This window comes from Triturus cristatus, chromosome 7 (assembly GCF_964204655.1).
Source record: "Triturus cristatus chromosome 7, aTriCri1.1, whole genome shotgun sequence".
Taxonomy (NCBI): Eukaryota; Metazoa; Chordata; class Amphibia; order Caudata; family Salamandridae; genus Triturus; species Triturus cristatus.
The window spans coordinates 415898898-415919596 of NC_140590.1; the positions used below are offsets into that span (position 1 = coordinate 415898898).

Here is a 20699-nt window from a genome sequence, read left to right on the forward strand (position 1 = left end):
GTGATTTGGCAATTTGCAAAAAAAACGCAAAATTGGGACTTCTGTAAAAATCTTGTGAATTTTACTGAAGTCCCCACAAAATCATTACAAAAGCTAGGTCAGTAAAAGTCAGGTGAGTACGAGAGCAGGAGAGAGGTGCTTTCATTCACCCTACTGCTTTGCCTGGCAACAACACTACAAGCTGCATGGAGGCAGAGCCGGCCTCTGAGAAGCAGAAAAGAAAACAAACCTGCACTTACCCTTCGCCTGTCACCTTTTCCCAGCCCAGCCACCCCCTTCAGTGTTCTTTTTCCTGCCATCTCTTGTGAACTTTTCATAGACTTTCTGACCCCTCCCCTCCATGCATCAGCCTCATGCTCAGACCAAATTTAAATACATGCTGCTGCGGGTAGGTGTTAACTAGCCCTCTCCACCCCTCCCACTTCACATTAAAATGGGGGATTGTGGATGTTGGGTCTGGCATTTTATGGCATGGAATCACACGAGGACAATGCAGACGGCTACGGAGCGCCACGCCTCCTTGTAGCCACAGGTGATCCCCGGCCCCACCCTCTGCAATGGCGGCACGTTCCTAGCTGGCCGGTTTTCGGCATGCTGCTGCTCCCGGTGATGCGGTTGTTTTCTTGCGCAGCGAGGCAAGATGTTTGAAGAGTGAGGGAAACGCTTTCTCCATCTGAGGGAAGAAAACAGCGGTTTTCTCAGCGGCAGAGTGGATCTCAAAATCAGATGGTGAGGGAAAAGCAGAGTTCTGGGCACCGAGTCGAATTCCCTGAGATCCCTCCTCGGTGAAATATGCGAAATATGCGAAAAGCGCTTTAAAATGACTTTAAGACACAATATCAAGCGCTTTACTGAAAGTATTTGATTTAGTGCTGCACCAACCGAACTGGACAACCAGAAGATAACAAGCAACTGTGAAAGGGTCTGAATGGTGGTTAGAATTTCCAGCGAAGGGCAAAGCAGCGGCTTTTGACTTAAGTGCAGTTTTTGAATTTAGATATGTTTCTTCTGGGCTTCATCGATGTTGTCATAAGGAAAAATACGTTCTTACAAGGACTAAATGCCCGTTGAATAAGCACCGAAAGGTATTTTCTTGATCTAATTAAGCACCCGGCAGCTAGTGGAGGGGAACAGCCATTACAACGCGGTTTTTACCACGCAGTGCAGTTACATCGCATGCGTTACAACGCTTGCGATGTTACAACGCTATGCCATTACAACGCAAGTCTGTACATCGACTTGCGCTAGATGGCGTGCTAACATTACAAATAGTGTAGTTTACTATGCCAACACCTTCCCTACTGTTAAGTCGACTGGAGTTGGAATAGTAAATTACACTTTTTTAATGTTAGCACGCCATCTAGCGCAAGTCGATGTAAAGACTTGTGTTGGAATTGCATAGCGTTGTAACATCTCATGCGTTGTAACGCATGCGATGTAACTGCACGCGTGGTAAATGTTAAACATCCGCTAGTGGAACGCTCTAGTTAAAGCATTTAAGGGCGCAAGCTGGTTCTGGCCGGTTTATAAGGCAATAAATGCTTGATTGACTGTGACTGTGCTGTGCCCGGTTGAGTGGTATGAAGGTATCGCAGAGCACTTGACGGCTCCCGGACTTAGCGGACCTAGTGGACCTAGTGGAGGCGCAGCAGAAAACCAGGGACAAGAACTTTTTGCTTCTAGCGCCTAGGGGGAAAAAAAAGAAATCTTATTCTGCAACAAAGGGAACATACAGAGCTGTTTTTTAGGCCTGGTTTGAAAACGCTTCATGATAGAATGGATTAAATGAAACGACAAGTTATAGAATAAAAAAAAAGTGTGGTTTTACCTCTTTGTACCTCTCTGTACTGCCTGCACTGTTGGCAATGCTTGTGTGTAAATCTCCGACAGGGGGGTGCTTGTTCATTTGAAGTACTTAAGCACCCAAGAAAACAGGAAGAATATTTCCTGAAAGTGAATACTCTATACCCTATACCCTATTGCTGGGTTAAGGAAAAAACCTGTTACCTGGTATTGGAGATATAGTGGGGTAAAATGGGTAAATAGTTGAATGCTCGTATTAAAGCTAAGGCTCGTCGTATTCAGATCAAGGAAGCAAAGCAAGCGGCTCTGATGGAAGATAAGGAATCCTCTCAAAAATCTCCGGAACTCAACTCTACATTTGAGAGTACAGATGAACAGGAATTACTCTCTGCCGAACCATTAAGCCAGACTAGTATTTTAGTAGATACGACAACGGCGGATATGAACTTAATCACTGCCTGCCCGGCTTTGCCCCAACCAGATAATATTGGATCTGCTAGCCCCAAGAAAGCGAAAGCAGTTATTAAAGAAGCAAGACAGTTTTCCCTTTTTCTAAAGAAAAATAATAATAAAATAACCTAAAGAAATACTGTGAATACTGTGAGTCCTGTGAGTCCTGCCTTAAATCTGCAACACAAGGAGATCTCAGGGAATTCTCAACCCTCATTTAGTCCACTATGTGCAAAGCCTGCCGTAGTCAGTCATGGAGCTTCCGAAGCTGTCACACAACTCAATATGTGTTCAAACACTGCACCTTTGCTGGGACCGATATCTTACCAAGATGTTGATTCATCGCTGCTTACTGTCTCAAAGGAGTTTCGTTCAGGAAATATTTTACCAGCACAAGTCTTGGTCAAGATGGAAGGTATTTCCTTTCCCATTCTCTCTGGCTCCTCTGTATTTCCGCTGGCAAAGTTAAAGACACAGTCTCAATTGGGTGCACAGAAGACAGCCTCATCGGAAGATACACTGTCAATGGCTGAGCATATGGTTACTCTACCACCTTATGCCACGGATCCTTTTAGTCTCGTCCTTAGTCTGAACACTGAGTCAGCAAGTGAGGTTCAGATGACGGTTAAAGACATGCTAAATTTAATTTTAGAAGAGGTTTGGGAGTTGAAAAAAACTCAGAGAGTGGAACTCTCCTCTATACATCAGCGACTGGAGAAAATTGAGGATGTAATTTCTGGTTTCCCTCTAAGACTTCAAGAAGCTGAGGCTCGGATTTCTATCCTTGAGGATCAGATGACAGTGGTAAAAGAAGAGGTTAAGATGGCAGCCAAAAATAGGCAGATATTTGAAAATAAATTGGATGAGTTGGAAAATTACACACGGAGATCCAATCTTCGAATAGTTGGAGTCCCGGAGGGACTAGAGGGGGCCAACACCATACAATGGGTCACCTCATTCATTAGGCAAAAAGTTATTCCTGAATTTGAAGGGGACCTGACTATTACCAGGGCGCATGGGGTACCTGCTCACCCCTTTCCTAACTCCTTGCTGCCACGCACAATACTTTTAAACTTTTCTGATTTTCGCATCAAGGAAACAATACTTTCTAAAGCTATACAGCAAAGACAGTTTTCAGTAAACGAAACATCAAAGTGCCGTATTTTTTCGGATATGTCTGCAGCAGCGGCACGTAGAAGGAAGGAATTTGTGAAAATTTTACATCTGTTTAAAGCTAATGGGGCTCAGGCCTAGATTGCCCAACAGTCTAAGTTGAAAGGCACATTTTTCATGTTCTCTGACTTAGATGAAGCTCAGGAGTTATTGAAGGAAATTTCGCAGGGTCACAAAGGGTGAATGAAAAGAAGTGGAACTGGGCAAAAATTCTTTGTCTTATCAAATGGCTGCATTTAGTATAAAACAAATATGTTCTAATCTATTTTTTTTTCTGGATATGATAGTCAGCCCCATGGTTATATGCTACGCTAGATTAGATTGTCGGTTACTGTACCTTTTATTTGAATTCACTAGAGTTTAAGCATGTCAAATTACCTTCATTGCTGAGAGGGGGATGAGGGTTCACGGGGGTGTGACAACAAGACACCCAGGTTGTTAGGGAAAAGGGAAGTGTGGTCGGCGTGGGGAGGGAGAAAGGACTACATTTGGGGGGGAGGGTCTCAGGGGTAGGGTCAGGAGCATTATGGAGAAGGGGGGGCACAAGGTCAGGATAGGGTGTAAAAGTAAGAGAAAAATGAAGTCCTCTGTTTTTTGTAATTACTTTTCTTTGGATCAATTTTTTATATCTTTCTATGAGGATTGAAGCGATTGCAAGAATCTGGTTAAATTGCTGTAATGACCAGTAAGGAGCAACTGAAAGTGGTATCATTTAATGGAAATGGTTTAAATAATCAGAAGAAAATGCGGGCTATAGAGATGTGGATTAAAACTGAAAATCCTTTGGTAATTCTGTTACAAAAAACCCATATTTCTTCTCAAGGACATTAAATTTCTCTATGCCTGGGCCTCGTATCGAGGTTTCTCCAGTACCTCTGCGTCCCATAGAGGGACAGCTATCTTTTTAAATAAAAATATTCATGCAGAGATTATAAACTCAGAAAGGGATCAGCAGGGGCGTTGGTGCTGGGTTACATGCACAGTTAAACATAGACAGAGACCTATAAACTTTGTTAGTTTTTATGCACCGATTGAAGACAACTTTAAGATCTATGAAGAATTGTTTCAATCCTTGTTGACTGTTATAGGGGATGTAGTAATTGGGGGAGATTTTAATATACTTATTAATCCAATAATAGACTCCTCTACTAAGACAAGGAAACAGCTAAAACCTAAATCATTGAAAATTCTGCAGAAGAACGGGGTTACACTTGATGTGCATGATCCATGGCGTTTGAATTTTCCATTTAAAGCAGAATTTACATGCTGGTCAGGCAGATTCAAGTCTTCATAACGTATTGATTTTTTTTAGGTCTATAGAAAGCTTTGTTTCAGTCAGCAGAGATTTTTCCATAATGGATTCTCAGATCATGCTATGATAGTTTTAGAGATTTATTTAGAAAATTCGGTAAAAATTCCCAAGCGATGGGTGTTTAATAGAGAATATTTAAGTGATGATTCCTGGGTTAACTCTATAAAGGTAGAGATTAAAGAATTTCTTACCCAAAATTATGAATCTGCCCCATTAAATATTGTTTGGGACTCGCTTAAGGCTTTCATTCCTGGAATAATCATCGGAAAGGACGCGGCCAATCTAAAGGAATTTAGAGTTAAAAAGAAAAACTTAGAGCAGAAAGTACAAGTACTTAGCACTATAAGATTTAATAATCCATCTAGAGCTAACCAATTTCAGCTTGATCAGGCAAAACGCGATCTTAGTGCTAATTATTATATGCAGAGCGAAGCGATTGCTCGGCAAAATACCAAAAGGTATACGAAGAAAGCAATTTTACGGGCAGATTTTTGGCTTGGCAGGCTAAGGAACATGCGGCTGCAAATCTAATTAAAACCCTAAAATGTCCTCTTACTGATTTAGAGACAGATGATCCGCTTAAAATGGGGGAGATAATGCTTAAACATTATGAACACATATATGGTCAACATCAGAAGGTAGATCTTTCCTTGCTAGAAGCCTTCTTACACAAAAATGAATTACCTAGGCTCTCAGAAGTAGATCAACAGTCTATGGCTAGATTATTCTCTAAAGTGGAGCTCGAGAGAGTTATAAAAGATCTCCCTAATGGCAAAGCCTGTGGCCCAGACGGGTTGCCATCGGAATTTTTTAAGGTCTTTTTTTCTGCATTTGGCGATTTTTTCCTTATATTAATAAATTCTATGTTAGAGGGGGGCACAATACCAGATTCCTTTAGACAAGGTAACGTAGTGAGTTTCTTGAAAAAGGGGAAGGATAGTAAAGATCCAAATTCTTATCGCCCGATAACATTACTAAATTCTGATAACAAAATATTAACAAAATTGTTGTCAGTACGCTTCAATAATATCTCGGCAGAATTGTTCATCCGGATCAGAATGGTTTTATTGCGGGCAGACAATTAGCAACTAATACACATTATTTAATTGAGGCTTTAGATTACTTTGAGTCACAAAGGATTTCTGCGTTGGTTTTGTTATTAGATGCCGAAAAGGCATTTGACCTGGTCGTTTGGGAGACACTGTTTATTATTTTGGGACACTTTGGGGTTTCATCTAAAATGATATCTTTGATCTGCAACTTATATTTCAATGCTAAAGCTAATGTAATTATCAACACTATAGCGGCAGGATCAGTATTAGTAAAACGAGGTACAAGACAGGGATGTCCCTTATCGCCAGTCCTTTTTGCCTTTTTCATCGAGCCTTGGGCAATAGCATTGAGGAACTGTGCAGAAATTCCCCCCCCCCCAGTTCCATCAATGGCAAAACTAAAATTATATGCAGATGACATTATGTCTATCATAAAACCAGGTACAGGTAAATATAGAATACCGCAGTATACATACCAGCCTGGGCTCAGCCCTTCAAGCCCAGCTTGGAATGAAAATGTTAACAGGTGACAAGAAAATTCATGCATATTTCAGCGAACTTTATGTTTCATATTGCAGCATTCTATGCATAAAACCATAAATACATTTATGGATCTAATCTGTAAAGAAAATCAGATACATGCTCCTTTACACATGTTTAAATCTCCCAAATTTGTTCGTTATAAGTCCCTTCAGTGGTTTTTTAAAAAACGTCAGACTTTGTTTAAAAGATATTCTATTCCCATTATTGACTTAACATCTTTACTATCCAGTATTCTTCCACTGACGGGTGTTACACCAGGTTCAGATCTTGCCGTCAATTGGGCTGTGGCAGGTTTCTCAAAAGTCTCTGACTTTTTGAGAAATGGGAAATGGATCACTTTGACGGAAATGTCTCAATTAATCACCCGAAATTTCATCTTATTAGGGTCATATAAATCTATTCATAAACTCCTGGTTCAATTGGATATTATTCAGTTAGAACAGCAAAGTCAGTTAATGAAGGAATTATTAGTCGACATGTCTGATAGAAAACCAGGGGTATGGAAGCGCCATCTCGCTCAAAGCAGGAAGTTTGACCTTAGTCAAAAGGCAATTAAAAAGTGGTTGGACCAGGAAAATCAGGTAATGTCTTTGAATGTTTGGTCTGTTATTAATAGATTTAATTTTACTACATTACGGGGGGCAAATTGGCGTAGAATGTTATTTTTTAGTAAGTGGTTACTTTATCGTACACCCTCTTCTGTCGCTAAAATGTATCCTAATCACTCTCCACACTGTTTCAGATGTATTCATCATTTTCCAGCCAATTGGTCACATGTTATAGTCTATTGTGATGAGATTGCAAAGTCCTGGGAAGAGATTTTCAGCTACTTCCAGATGAAATGTGGTATCGAAATTGTAGTGAACGAGAAATAAATTTTGTATGGCTTTGATCCCGATCTCTCCTTTTCTGACCAGGTGGCTAACCAGGTGGCTAAATTATTACATATTGCTATGGCAGTGGCTAGATCTCTTTTACTACAACAATGGTGTACAGAGCAGATTCCACTTTTCTGTGATTGGCTTCATAAGATGAAACGGGTTAAAACTAGTGGAAGGACTTTCGCGCAACGAGCGGGGGGTATTAGAAGATTTGAGAGAATATGGGGGATGTTTTTTGATTAAGAATTCAAGAGTCGTTATTGATATTATGGGAAATAGTCGTTTTTATATGCCTTATAGCATATTATATGTGGACACTCCAATGTTATTAATTAGCGCTTTAATGCGTGGTCTATGATATTTGTTCTTTCTTTAAGATTTATGTAATTTTTTATGTTAAACGAGATGAAATATTGGCGATGAATTGTATATTATTTGCAATTTTATATTGTTTCTTAGGACTTCAATAAAAAAAAAAGCTGCATGGAGGCAGAGCCAGCCTCTGAGAAGCTGAAAAGAAAACAAACCTGCACTCACCCTTCCACTGTCACCTTTTTCCAGCCCCCTCACCCCAGCTACCCCCTTCGGGGTTTTCTTTCCCACCATCTCTGGTGAACTATTCATAGACCTTCTGACCCCTCCCCTCCCTGCCTTAGCCTCATGCTCAGACCAGCATGAAATACAGGCTGCTGCGGGGAGGTGTTAACTAACCCTCTCCACCCCTCCAACTTCACATTAAAATGGGGGATTGTGGATGTTGGGTCTGGCATTTTATGGCATGGTTTACCCTGTCTTTTTGTCTGTCCTCATGTTTTTGATTGTGTGCTGAACTTCATAATTGCTGGTTTTAGGACTGTGGACACTTTACCACTGCTAAACCAATGCTAACATGCATGTCCTCTGTGTCTAAAATGTAGTGTCATTTGGTTTATCCGTGATCGGCATATTTGATTTATTAAGTCCATAGTACAGTGCTACTAGTCGGCCTGCAACACTGATTGTTCCACCCACATCAGGTGAGATGCCTGAGACAGGCATGCCACTGCAGAGCCTAGCATACACACCCGGGCATGGTGACAGCGGGGCTGTGTGAATTCACTACAGACAGTCAGACACAAAGGGAGCCGAGGTGTGCCCTTCATATCCTGATGGTCCATCACCAGGCTGATGGTTCTTCCTCAGCTTGAGTGGTGGGAGGAGCTGACACTTGCAGTTAAAAAGGTCTATGCCTGTTCCCACACTAAGAGCTGTGTAAGATTGACCACTACAGGAATACAGGAGGCAGAAGAGATGAAGTGGTGATAGTCTTTATTAAGTAGTAGACAACAGAGACCCCATCCAGCACCGAACACTGTCAACTGACCAGTTCCACAGCCTCCCTTAGCAACCTTAAGGTTCCACATTCCATACATGGTCACAAGGTAACCTCCACTTAAAGCAAGACACTACATCACCTCCCCCTAATATATAATGACATAACACCAGAATTATGGTGCAACTGTAGAAAATAATATCAAAACATTAACAAAAGTGTAAAAATATCATAATGTGCTAATAAAATCGCAGAGACATATCTCTGAAATTGCAGGACCTTACACAAAATCTTGCAACTTGGTAGGATGTCTGACTGCCCTATGAAGTCTCAAGTTCCAATCCTCAAGAAACAAGGCAGAGGTGGAAACAGTGGAATCAGACACATCTGTGGAACGACATTTTGATACCCTGTTGAGATTCCACACTCTTTGGTCACTGGTCTTAATGGCATTCTTAAAAATCTTAATAACCTAAAAGGGTTTACGAAATTTTGAACTACCTGTACCCAAGCGGGGAGACTTCATTTTGACCCAGTCTCCCACAGAAACAACTGTCTCTTTCACAGCTTTACGATCATCAAACCAAACTTTACGCTTTGTTAGCACCCGCCTCTCCTTCTCTTTCCATCCTTCCACACACCCAACATTCTCATCAACACCAGACCTCTTGGAAAATACCCATGAAGGCCAAACCTCAATGTTTGCCACTCTTCCCTTGAATAGGCGGAAAGGGGAAACCCCTGTGGAAGAATGTGGGGTAAACCTATATTCTCTGACTTTCTTTCTCATTGCCAGTTCACAGTTCACCCCTGACGCTTTAGCAAGCTGTAAAGACTCCTTCAAAACTTTCACAAACCTCTCAGCCACACCATTACTTTCAGGATGATAGAGAACTCCTCTGTTGTGCTTCATACCTCTTGAAGACAAGAACTCTTTAAAGATCCTGGAAGTGAATTGGACGCCATTGTCTGACAACAAAGAAGACGGAAAGCCTCCCCTCTCAAACAACTCATCGTAAAAATCAATTACAACACTTTACTCCACGGAATTCACAATCTTAATTTCGGGCCAACGTGAGTGCATATCCATACACACCAACACATACCGATCACATGTGTTCCTTTTGACTGGGCCCAATATGTCTATGGCAATGTCACACCAGGGCCCATCAGACTGTTTCCTTGTCCCCATGGGCTGCGTTCTACATTTTAATATCTTATCGCTACCAGTACACTCTATGCAATTCCCAATAACCCTCTCAACGTGAGCATTAACACTAGGCCACCAATAAGCTTCCCTAATTCTCTCTTTGGTCTTAACAATTCCCATGTGACTGGCATGAGCGCTCTTCAGTAATCGTTCCCAAAGATCACGAGGGAGAACCAACTTACTGCCCCTCAAGAGAACTCCGTTGACAACAGACAACAGACAACTCCTCCTTGACCTGCCAGAAGCCCTTGAGTTCTTCACCGCAGTCTTTTTTTATCACACCACACACTCAATACCATGTATACCACCTTCTGCAATAACTCAGCCTTGGCCAAAGACTCCTTCCATTCTTTTTCAGAAACAATGCCCTCACTAATGAGACAGTCATCAACTTCTTCCTCAAGTTCCTCACCACGAAACCATTCACCTTCACGAGGAATAGCAACCTCATCATCACACACATCACCTCACCTAGATAAACAGTCAGCCAACGTGTTGCTATCCCCAGGAAGGAACAAAACCATAAAATCAAATTCCTGTAGGGCCACAACCCATTTTCCGATGCGGTGAGACACTAAATCTATACCTTTCCTTGAAAACACTTCCTTCAATGGTTTGATTGGTTAACACAGAGAACTCACAGCCCCACAAAAACTTGCGCAACTTGCGTATGGCCCAAAATATAGCGAGTGCCTCCCTCTCAATGACTGAATAATTGCACTCTGCAACTCTCAAGGGTCTGGACAAAAACAAAATAGTTTTCTCCTCACCACCACATATCTGAATGAGCATGGCACCAAGACCCTTAGAACTGGCATCAGTCGTTAAATAGGACGCTTCACAGGACTTATACCAAACAAACTCACACCCTTTTTTCAAAAGATTCCTTAAATGTTCCGTAACACCAGAAAAATTGGGAATAAACTTATGATAAAATTCAGCCATCCCTAAGAATTTCACAAGTTTGACTTTATCTTGGGGATCCCTGAGATTGCTAATGGTATTAACCAGGGCAGGCTTTGGTTTGATGCCATTTGCTGACAACAAAAGGCTTACATATTCAATCTCTGCCACATCAAAGCGGCACTTGTCAGCTCTTAAGGAAAGACCTGCATCACATAATCTTCTTAAGACAACTCTCATCCTGCTATCATGCTCTTTGGAGTCAGCGCCAAACACAAGTACATCATCTTGGTAGATTTTCACCCCATCCACACCTTCAAGATTCGCTCCATGACCATCTGAAATACAGAAGCAGCGGAAATGAGGCCAAAGGACATCCTCGAAAATGTTAAAGTGCCAAAAGGCGTCACAAAGGCTGTAAGATCTTGAGAGATGGGATGTGTTTGACCTGATGGTAGGCGGAGGTCAAATCAAGGAAGGAGAAATGCTTGGCACCACCTAGTGAGACAACATTTCACTGATGTTGGGTAGAGGGTAATGATCAACTACAACAGCCTTGTTTAGCTCCCTCAAATCTACACAGAGCATGGCGTGCCATTAGCCTTGCGGGCCATAATGATAGGAGAAAGCCACTCTGTGGCTTCGACTTCTTGTATGATGCTGTTGGCAACTAACTTCTCTTCACTCCTAACCTTGATGTAATGTAAGTAGCTCTTGAGACACCCAGCTTTACAAACAACACTTCAGAAAACTCCTTGACCCATGGTTTCCATCCATCACCAACTTGACTAATAGACGGAATCTCCTTCAAGCAGACAGAAGGATTCTCATTGGGGTCCAAGATCACATGTAAATCACCTTTCCACGGATAATTCTACACTTTGATTGTTCCCCAAAAATAACTTAATAGATCGATTATTTCTACGCCATACCCTTTGGTCTTATATCAGGTTTGGACAACTTAACTTTCTTCACTAAATATTGTTCAAGAATGACTTAGGAATCAATGTCAACTTGGCCCCTGAGTCAAATAACATCTTAACCAGTGCATCATTAATTAGCACCATGTCTATGGGACCATTACTACTAGAACCCTTGATTTGACACATGTTTATCTCCTCTAAATATGAATCATTTTCATAGAGAACTACTTCCCTGATTTTCTTCAGATCTTTACTTGATCTGCAACATTTAGTAAAATGTCCCTTACGTCCACACACACTACATGTAACCTTCCAACCAGGACAAGCTTTATGTCCGGGGTTGTCACACCTGAACCACTTGCCAGAGAAAGACTTGGATAAAGCAGGTTTGTTCTCTACCTTAACAGGGATTTTGGGTCTAGTTACTTTTTCTTTCTCAACAACCAAAACACCATTTTCATTACCCTTTTTTAACAGTTCATTTTTAGGAATTGTTTCAACACAGGCCTTTGAGTGTTCATGAGTCTTAGCTATGGTAAGGACCTCATGCAGTAATGGATTTTCCTTCTGCCACAAGCTATCTCTGGCTTTATCGACACTACAGCCCAACATAAATTGATCTCGAAGACGTTCATCCAAAGATGCTGCAAAATTGCAGGTAGCAGTAGGTTTGCGTAATTCACTAATGTACTGCTCCACAGTCTCTTCTTGTCTCTGCATCCTTCTTCCAAAATAATACATTTCAAGAACAGTGCTAATCTTTGGCAGGTAATGCAAATCCAGTTTTTTTATTGAGATCCCAAATTCTTTTAAGTCTGTGGCATCACTATTCGAAAGTTCGGGAAGGTGCTTGAAAACTTCTTGCCCTTCTGAACCCAAGCAATGCATTAAAAGAGAAGTTTTCCTTTCAGAGCTGAGAGATGTACCACAAACTCTCGCGGAGTGAGTAAAACCTTTTTCCATTTCATCCAAGGAAGAGCTGGCTCCCCAGGGGAATACAAGAAAAAGGGAGGAGCAGGTACGTTTTGCATACTGAGAAGTGAAGATTGAATTTTAAAGAGATATGTAAGAATGCAGGTTTCCTCTACCACATAGACACTTTATGCAATCACTAAACGTTGAAAGGTTGTACCACTTTGTTGAAACATGCACATATTAAGATACCTTCCCATACAAACACCGTCACTTTAGCAAAATTAAAGTACCTTGTGGATTTTCCAGTAAGCTGTGTGCGTCAGCGGGTATAAAACACACAGAGAACCAATAAAATGATGATTGAAGACTGTGCGTGCCAGCGATGAAGCGCCGTGGCACACTTGTGTACACCAGAAATTTATCCCAAGGGAAGGCTTTGCGTGCAAGCGATGAAGCTCCGTGGCACGCTTAGTGTACAAAGTAGAAGCATAACGATTTACTATAAAGTTGTGTGCGTCAGCGAGTGTATAAACGCACAGTGCACCACACAAATAGAGGAGAAAAGGCTGTGCGTGCCAGTGATGAAGAGCCGTGGCACGCTTAATGTGCACTTCAGAAATTTGTCACCAGTGAAAGCTGTGCGTGTCAGCGGTGAAGCCCTATGGCACACTGAATGCTCATTAGTGGTGAATGGCCCAATCAAAAATGGCGGCGAAACGCCCTGACGTCACACGTCAACGTTGAACTCAAATTTCCGTGATTGCCATGCAAACAATGGAACAGCATGTATTTGTAACACGTAGTCTTGCGTATAGTGACTTATACAGCTAGATTCTTCATCACTGGCTTCACGCGCCACAGCACCACAGATAAATAGTAAGGTCAAATAAATTACCAGAAAGCGATGTCCTCAGGTGTAACAGTGGACCCCACAGTGGTATCACCGACAAAAAGCAGGAAGCAGGAAGACGTTCTCACTGTTCAAATAGATGAGGCTTGACGCGGCGGTAAAGCAGGATGGTGTGTTGGGGTCTCAACAAGGTAGGGATCGTTTTCTTATTCTCCAGTCATTGCCAAATGTAAGATTGACCGCTTCAGGAATACAGGAGGCAGAAGAGATGAAGTGGTGACAGTCTTTATTAAGTAGTAGACAACGGAGATCCCATCCAGCACCGAAGACTGGCAACTATCAACTGACCAGTTCCACAGCCTCCCGTAACAATCTTAAGGTTCAAACATTCCATACATGGTCACAAGGCAACCTGCACTTAAAGGAAGACACTACAAGCTGTATACCCCACTCTGGTGCGTCTGGACCCAAGGCCAGGAAGGGCAGTGTCTTGTGCACTACAAACAAAAGAGCCCGTGGGTCTGAGGAGATCTACCTAGCGATGAAACCTAGAAACCAGTTTGCTTACCCCAGTAGAGGATCCTATCTACAAGAACCAAGTCCCATCACCCACCGAAGTGGCATGCTTCATCATCTGGGACCTCCCGTTAACCACACCTGGTGTGGTTAAAGAGCTACTACTCCTTTAATTACTTAAAAAAGGAGGAGCTCAGGGATGTTTTTAACTATCCAACAGGGGGGGGAAAAAAGCACTACCCAAATGGAAGAAAGCTGCCTATGGTGTGGTGAAATAAAGTGCAGTGTGTGAAAAATGTGAGTTAAAATTGATTATCACGGGACAACTGTTTTATTAAATATCCAGTGATATCAACAATAAAAAGACGCAGAAATAATAGAGTAAAGCGTGTACACCAAACAATACGGAACACGTACTCTGAGTGTAGGTCTACAGGTTTCAGCCAACTAGCGTCTCTGAGAGATGACCGAGGCTTTCTTCAGGACCAAAGTAATACACTACTGCAAAGTGATAAAGTGTGCAAAGGGATAAAAAAAGGGGAACGATACAACCAACAGTGGTACCTGCTTGTCATTGATCTACGGCACCATCTGGGGGTATTCAGGTCACCTGTTAAAAGACAGAATGATCTCTGTTCAAAATGAAATTGTTATTGACCTAAGGTAAACACACAAATTGTTGCAAACTGGATCAAAAAGACATGATGGTAGATCTACAACACACGTTAAATAAATGAACGTTTGTCTAGAAAAGGATCAAAAAATGCCTCCTTACCCGTCAAGAGATCGGGGAACGTCCCACACTCCTGGTCACAACTCAGGGCGTGAGGCAACGCTCTAAAAAACAACAAGAAGAACAGATACAACAGAATGTAATCTGCTCACTGATGTAAACATTAGCTGCGGTTAGCTCTAAGACTCAAACATTATAATACAGGGTGAATTGACTATAACTCAGAAAAACTGAGAGCCCCTCACAGGGAATTTCGCACTGGGGCCATTCTATGAATCTGAATTGGTACAGCTGGTCACACAAATGGGGTTCATATGGGCATTCACGCCCGTCTGTAATTGACTATGGGGCTGTTATTAAAATGCCACAGAAGCAATACATTTCTAGAGTCTGCCATTTCCGACTCTCACTACTCAGGTCCAATGAAAATGGATAAATGGGACCTCAACTCTTCTCGAGTGGAGCTCAGGGGTAAAACAGAACCGCTGACACCATAGAGCCGAGCTAGTAAGGTCTGCGGCTACAGGCTATGCGTTCCCTTAGACAACGCAGTGGATATCTTTAACCGAACAGCCCGTGCAATAAAAGGCTACGCTAGTGCAAAGTACAGGGAACTTCGCCTACCTGTCCGTCGCTACCCCGGGCCTCCTTCCTGGATGTGCCGAGTGGTAGCCGGAACTATGTGGATGCCGCCCTTGAGGTCTCGCAGACACGCATTCACCAATCACAACCTTGCCCCCAGCACGTGATCTGAGAGTAGCCATGTTAGGAGGGGCATATAGGCGGATATCGGTGCATGAACCAATCGAAAAGCCCGGCCATCTACCCATGTGATGAGAGTTGACCCGCATGGGGGGGCGCCTAATGACGAATATCGGAGCATGTTGGGTAATGTAGTCAGACAGACGCCCCGGCCCGCTACAAGTGAATCGTTTTAACTACCGAACACACGCACAGTGTCAAGGCACGCGTGGCTACCAAGATGGTCCGGCAAAAACGTTCAATCTGCTACCAAACCGCACCAAATAATTAAAAATAATAATTCCAGACTCAAAGTGCCCACAAAAATAGCTTTATTAAATAGCAAGTGGAACCTGACTCGTCTGCGCAACAACCACCGCGGTGTGTCTGATTCATATAGGAGGATTGTTGTGGCCACAGCAATTATGCTAATACTCTCCATGACTAGTAATCGCCCATCCAGCGTGGCAAAAGTATACACAAGGGTGGACATGCCAAAATGTCTTAGAGCTAACCGCAGCTAATGTTTACATCAGTGAGCAGATTACATTCTGTTGTATCTGTTCTTCTTGTTGTTTTTTAGAGCGTTGCCTCACGCCCTGAGTTGTGACCAGGAGTGTGGGACGTTCCCCGATCTCTTGACGGGTAAGGAGGCATTTTTTGATCCTTTTCTAGACAAACGTTCATTTATTTAACGTGTGTTGTAGATCTACCATCATGTCTTTTTGATCCAGTTTGCAACAATTTGTGTGTTTACCTTAGGTCAATAACAATTTCATTTTGAACAGAGATCATTCTGTCTTTTAACAGGTGACCTGAATACCCCCAGATGGTGCCGTAGATCAATGACAAGCAGGTACCACTGTTGGTTGTATCGTTCCCCTTTTTTTATCCCTTTGCACACTTTATCACTTTGCAGTAGTGTATTACTTTGGTCCTGAAGAAAGCCACGGTCATCTCTCAGAGACGCTAGTTGGCTGAAACATGTAGACCTACACTCAGAGTACGTGTTCCGTATTGTTTGGTGTACACGCTTTACTCTATTATTTCTGCGTCTTTTTATTGTTGATATCACTGGATATTTAATAAAACAGTTGTCCCGTGATAATCAATTTTAACTCACATTTTTCACACACTGCACTTTATTTCACCACACCATAGGCAGCTTTCTTCCATTTGGGTAGTGCTTTTTTCCCCCCCTGTTGGATAGTTAAAAACATCCCTGAGCTCCTCCTTTTTTAAGTAATTAAAGGAGTAGTAGCTCTTTAACCACACCAGGTGTGGTTAACGGGAGGTCCCAGATGATGAAGCATGCCACTTCGGTGGGTGATGGGACTTGGTTCTTGTAGATAGGATCCTCTACTGGGGTAAGCAAACTGGTTTCTAGGTTTCATCGCTAGGTAGATCTCCTCAGACCCACGGGCTCTTTTGTTGTTCTAGTTCTGGTATTTGGGGATTTGCCCGTGCTGGTCTTTAAATTCCCTTAGACCCTCCATCCATTGTGTATTTACTTGTGCACTACAAAGACATTCTTTGAATCCTCCCTACTTCAAAGGCTAAAATGGGTGTAAGTACTGGACCTCTGACACGGTATACATTTCTGGACTGAGGACATTTTGCCAGGAAGAAGAGCTGTTGTGCTGTCAGGAGGGACAGCCATTTTGCTGCTTGCATTGCTGTGTTGGTCCGCTGCCTGCTACGTCTTGCCTGGGAGTGAGAGGACTGGACTTTAGTCTTTTTTTTTTTAAACGTTTATTTAACATTTTCCATCATATGTTCCATACATTACAGCTTAAAAAAAAGAAAAAACCCATAGTACTGGTATGCATAGGTCTAGCACAATGAGCTATCTGATTTCGAAATGAATAGCAGAAGAACAAATCACATCGAGTACAGTAAGTGTATAAAGTCTTGGTATTATGCCGTTGCTGTAGGAGAAAGTCAAGCAGGTATAGTACGACAGATTGTCCCACAAGGCATCAGGAGGACACCTCTGACCAACATCTCATAACATATTGTTTCACATAACATCTATGGCACATATCCTGGATTACGAAGCCTGAATGGCCAAGATTGGGACAGTGGAATTTAAAACATTTGCATTAGTGAACGTTTCAGGTATCATAGGTAATGGGGTGGGGATAACGGGATACCGAAAAGATAAGCTACATCACCGCCCTCAACCATCCTGCCCTGGAGGGGAGGAGTCAGATCTCTCCGTGTTTTGTGTTAAAAGATAGCTCTGGAGAGGACCCCATATATCCTTAGGCCTAGAGGTCAGCAGGAGCGTTTCGGCATATGTTGTCAACTGCCGCTGACATTAGATTAAATCCTCTAGCCACTTTTTGAATTTTGGGGCTCGTCCCCTACCCCATCTACAAGCCACCCTACGTTTGGTTAATAGAAGCGATGTGGCAATGAATTTATGATTTGGCTTAGGGAGCTGTTCTGTGTTTCCTAGTAGCACCAATAAGGGATCACTCTCCACCGGGACACCCGTCATCCTCCCAAGAGCTTCAAAGACTAGCGCCCAATACTCTAGTATTTTGGGGCATTCCCACGCTAGGTGTAGGAACCCTGATCCCAGTTGTTTACATCTCTCACAGCAGTCGTTGTCTGCCAGTTTAAATCTAAACTTTTTGACAGGCATGTAGTAAAGGCGTTGAGGGAATTTGTAGTGTATTACACATAATCTACAACTAGCAGAGATTTGCGAGGTTTGAAGACAGCAGTATTCCCATTGTTCATCAGTTACCTTACTTCCCAGTTCCATACTCCAATGTGTACGGGCTGTGCTGTGGGACCCTATGTGTTGTGCGCGTATGCTATGATAGATCCCAGCATCTGATGCAGAGGGGCAAAGCTTGTGGGTTCCTGCGGGAATTCTGGGATAACAGAGCGAATTCCCTGCCACAAGCGGATATAAAGAAAGGTGTCAAGGGGCGAAGGTCGAGCCTCATGGAATATTTGATCTAAAGTGCGGAAGAGGCCATCATGAAAGAGATCCCCCGTGTAGTAATCTTGGCCGTGCGGACATTTGGTGAAAACTGTGTCCCTGCAGCAGGGGCATACAAGGATGATAGGAGATGGGGAGTCGCAGGGAGTACAGCAGGGGAAGCCAAGAAGGTCCGTAATGCAGTGCCACGCATCCACCGTACATGTAATAGTGGTGGGGGGTGTATCAAGGGCACATGGAGGTGCATGTATTATTCCATCCAAGGGGATGGGATCTGCCAACCAGTGTTCCACAGCCACCTGTGGCATGTAACGAGGGGGGTTAACCCAGTAGTAAGCATAATGTGTATGCGCAATAAGATAATAAACTTCGAAGTCTGGAATGTCAAAGCCGCCCTGCGCATAAGGTCTCGTGAGTGTGGACCATTTGAGCCGAGGTTGTTTGCCTCCCCAGAGTAGCCTAAGTGGTTCAGAATGAAGAGTTTAAAAAAAATACTGACCCGGATGATAGGGTATGTTCATAAAAAGTTACAAAAACAGCAGAAGCACTACCATCTTTATCAGGGAAGCACGGCTAGCGAATGAGAGAGGCAGAGAGATCCAGCGAGTGACATTGCTAGTAGGGTGATGTATAGCCATACCATAGTTAAGACGAAGCAGTTCCTCCCGATCCCTGGAAAGTCTTATCCCAAGATACCGGAGGTCAGTATTGCACCATTCTAATGGGTAGTCCAGATCGAATCTAGTGACTGCAGCAGTCAGAGGAAACACCTGTGATTTCCCCCAGTTAATATGCACCCCGGATAGCCTACCAAATACAATGAATTCTAGCAGCAGAGGATTAATGTTCTGTTGAGCGTCTCTCACATACAGAGTAATGTCATCTGCATAAAGGGACAGTTGTATTTGGCATAGATAGCAACGGAATGCCTTGTCGTTATGGCACTGACGCAACCTGGAGGCTAATGGCTCTATCGCTATAGCAAATAGAAGGGGGAAAGTGGGCACCCCTGCCGGGTACCCCTCGATATGGCGAATGCAGCCGATAGATGCCAATTAATTAACACTTTAGCCGTGGGTTTATGATACAATAAGCGTATCAAGGAAACGAACAGGGGGGGGAGCCCATCCGCTGCAGCACCCCGAAGAGGTAATCCCATTCCACAGAATCTAATGCTTTGGTAGCATCCAGGAATACCGCAGCGAATGGGAATTCAGGGGCGACAGTCTGGAGTAAGGAAAAGAGGGCAAGCAGGTTATGAGTGGTGGCACGTCCGGGAAAAAATTCCGACTGATCTGGGAGGACAAGTTTATCTAGCAGTAGTGCTAGTAGGTTAGCAATAACCTTGGCCAATATTTTGGTGTCGCATTTTATGAGTGACAAAGGTCTATATGAGTCGCAGGAATCCTGGGGCTTGCCGGGCTTCAGCAGTGAGGTAATAAGCGCCTCTCTCATCGATGGGAAGAGTATGCCGCCCTCGAAGGATTCCTCATAGACTTCCTTAAGAACCGGGCCATTATTTCTATATAATTTTTATAAAATTCGATAGGGATGCCGTCGAGGCCTGGTGCTTTGCCAGATTGCATCTTCATTATCGCCTCCCGAATTTCGTCTAATTCAAAAGGAGCGCAGAGGAACTCTCGGTGTGCGTCACTTAACCAACCCAATGCCACGTCTCCCAAGAAGCTATCAAGTTCTAATATATCGCTGCGTTGTGTAGTATAGAGTGTAGTGTAATGGGAGGTAATGCGTTTAGTATGTCTGGAGTATCATGATACTGTTCTTCCCCAGGGCCCTGAATTTCTAATATGTAGTTTGAGAAGCGTGGACGCCGGATCACCTCAGCCAAAGCCCGTCCCGGCCTCTCACCCTCACCATACCTGCGAGCCTCCCAGTAACATCCCCAGAATCTCGACTCTCCCACTGCGGCTTCTTCGTATTCCGACAATTTCATCCGGAAATCTTTCTGCACTTGTCCCGTTTCTCCTGCCCCCATCCGAGCCTCCATCACTTTAAGGTCTTTCTCCAGAGTCTTTAATGTTCCTTGGATATCCCAAAGAACCCCACAACCTTTAGAAATACAGAACCCCCTGATCGTAACCTTAAAGGCCTCCCATATCATTTCCACACCATCCAACAATCCTTTATTCCTCTGAAAGAAATCTTGTAGCTCCTCCCCCAGCTCATGGTTGAAAACCGTATCTAGTAAAGCTGTGGGTTGTAGCCTCCAGCTAGGCCTTGGTTTGTCATACCCTGGTGGGTGAAGTATAAGCATCACCGGGCAGTGATCCAAGAGCGTTCTGGCGGGGTGCTTGACAGCTCGGATGGCTGGCCCCAGACCTCTCGTAGTTAGGAAGTAGTCTATTCTGGCCCAAGTGGCAGCATAGGTCGTGAAATGTGTGCCTTCCCCAACCTGAGGGTGAACG

At 43.3% G+C, this 20699-nt stretch overlaps 1 protein-coding gene across 2 annotated transcripts in view; it reads left to right on the plus strand.

Moving 5' to 3' along the window:
* LOC146809832 (histo-blood group ABO system transferase-like) overlaps positions 1-20699 on the plus strand; it is a 944014-nt gene that overhangs the window by 541891 nt on the left and 381424 nt on the right. The window lies entirely within an intron of this gene.